We start from the raw sequence: 2500 nt of genomic DNA on the forward strand, positions 1-2500 counted from the left end.
AAAAAAAAAAAAAAAATTCACTGAGTGTGGTGGTGCGCACCTGTAATTCCAGGTACTCAGGGAGCTGAGGCAAGAGAATCACTTGAATCCAGGAGGTGGAGGCTGCAGTGAGCCAAGATCATGTCGATGCACTCCAGCCTGGGCGACAGAGCAAGACTTCGTCTCGAAAAAACAACGATAAAAATCTAGGTGATAGAATGTTTGCATTGATGGCCGTAATTCTTCACCCTTGTAGCCACACCCTTTGCCATGTAACTCTGTTCAGTGTCCTCCTACTGCTACGGTAGGATAGAGCGGGCACGTGCCCTACCCATTGACTCTAGCCATATGATTTGCTTTGGCCAGCAGAATTAGGTGGAAGTGCTGTCAGTTCTGAGCCTAGGACTCAGGAGACTTTGCATGTTTCTACTCTACTGTTGCCATGAGAAAAACACACCTGGGCCAGACTATGTGCAAGGCCCTAGTCATTCTAACCAAGGCCACCTAAGGTTGCCAACACCACCTTCACCTTGACCCCAGCAGAGACCAGAAGAATGGCCCAGCTGAGTCGAACCTAAATTGCTGAGCTCAGACTCAACAGCTCAGCAAAGGTTCTGTGTTTTGTGTTTCGTGTTTTTTTGTTTTTTGAGACAGTCTTGCTCTGTCATCCAGGCTGCAGTGCAATGGTGCAATCTTTGCTCACTACAACCCCTGCCACCCGAGCTCAAGCGATTATCGTGCCTCAACCTCCCAAATAGCTGGGACTACAGGCATGTGGCACCATGCCCAGCTAACTTGTATTTTGAATAGAGATAGGGTTTCACCACATTGGCCAGGCTGGTCTCAGACTCTTTGCCTCCAGTGATTCGGTCGGGCATGGTGGCTCACACCTGTAATCCCAGAGCACTTTGGGAGGCCAAGGTGGGTGGATCACCTGAGGACAGGAGTTCCAGACCAGCCTGGCCAACTTGGTGGAACGCTGTCTCTACTAAAAATACAAAAATTAGCCTGGTGTGGTATCAGGCACCTGTAATCCCAGCTACTTGGGAGGCTGAGACAGGAGAATGGCTTGAATCTGGGAGGTGGAGGCTGCAGTGAGCTGAGATCATGCCATTGCACTCCAGCCTAGGCAACAGCGCGAAACTCCAACTTAAAGGGGGAAAAAAAAGACACTGAGTTTGGGGTGGCTTTGTATATAGCATTACTGCAGCAATAGCAAACTGAAACACTGCTATATTGTCCTTTTTTTTTTTAATGTTTATTTTTTGGTGCCATGACTCAGATTTGAACCGAAGTTGCTCTGGGCACAACGCAGAGTACTAACCACTATATGGTCACAGCCTATATTGTCCATTTAAAGGGGAATAAAATAAAATAAAAAATTTAAAAAAGAAGAAAGTAAACTTAAAGTTGGGGGCAGGCACAGTGGCTCACACCTATAATACCAGCAATTTGGGCGGTGGAATTGGGCTGATCACTTAAGGTCAGGAGTTTGAGACCAGCCTGGCCAACATGATGAAACTCTATCTCTACTAAAAATACAAAAATTAGCTGGGCAGAGTGAGACTCCATCTCAAAAATAAATAAATAAATAAATAATAAAAATAATAGCTGGGCGTGGTGGTGCATACCTTTAATCCCAGCTACTTGGGAGACTGAGGCAGGAGAATCACTTAAGCCCGGGAGACGGAGATTGCGCTGAGCCAAGATCATGCCATTGCATTCCAGCCTGGGCAACAAAAGCGAAACTCCATCTAAAATAAAAAATAAAATAAAAATAAAAGTAAAAATAAATAAAAAATAATTTTGAAAATGATGAAATTTAAAGGGGTGAGTGACATTAGATGTATCTCCTCTACCTTCTGGGCTCCCAGGCCTGATTCTAAGACTAACAAAGGAGGAAGTTAGGAGATCAATGTCCTCAAAAGACCCAGATAATTGCCAACCCACTGAATTCTGGGAAGGCAGGGTCTGGGTCTTGGTCAGTAAAGTGAGTAGAGTGGAATTTGTCCCTTAGCGGGACACACTAAAATCCTTTTTTTTTTTTTCTGAGACAAGGTATTGCTCTATCACCCAGGCTACAGAGCAGTGACACAATCACGCTCCCTGCAGCCTCCAACTCCTGTGCTCAAGCAATTCTCCCACCTCAGCCTTTTGAGTAGCAGGGACTAGAGACAAACTCCACCATACGCAGCTAATTTTTGTATTTTCTGTAGAGATGGGGTCTTGCTGTGTTGCTCAGGCTGGTCTCGAACCTCTGGGCTCAAGTTATCTGCTCACCTCAACCTCCCAACGTGTTGGGATTACAGGTGTGAGCCACCGTGCCCAGTCCCAAATCCATTTTTGTTCTTCCCTCCTTCCATGGAAAAGTGAAAGTGAGTACACAGCTGACTATCACCTGTGTGACTGTGGCTAAGCCACTTCCATTCTTTTTTTTTTTTTTTTTTAAAGATGGGGTTTCACTATGATGGCCAGGCTGGTCTTGAACTCCTGACCTCAGGTGATCCACCCCCCTCGGCCT

The 2500-nt window shown here is 45.8% G+C and overlaps 1 protein-coding gene across 2 annotated transcripts in view; it reads right to left on the bottom strand.

Moving 5' to 3' along the window:
• SPTBN4 (spectrin beta, non-erythrocytic 4) overlaps window positions 1-2500 on the bottom strand; it is a 114646-nt gene that overhangs the window by 104134 nt on the left and 8012 nt on the right. The gene's annotated exons all lie outside the window — the stretch shown is intronic.

The sequence above is a fragment of the Cebus imitator genome, unplaced genomic scaffold (assembly GCF_001604975.1).
Source record: "Cebus imitator isolate Cc_AM_T3 unplaced genomic scaffold, Cebus_imitator-1.0 Scaffold306, whole genome shotgun sequence".
Lineage (NCBI taxonomy): Eukaryota > Metazoa > Chordata > Mammalia > Primates > Cebidae > Cebus > Cebus imitator.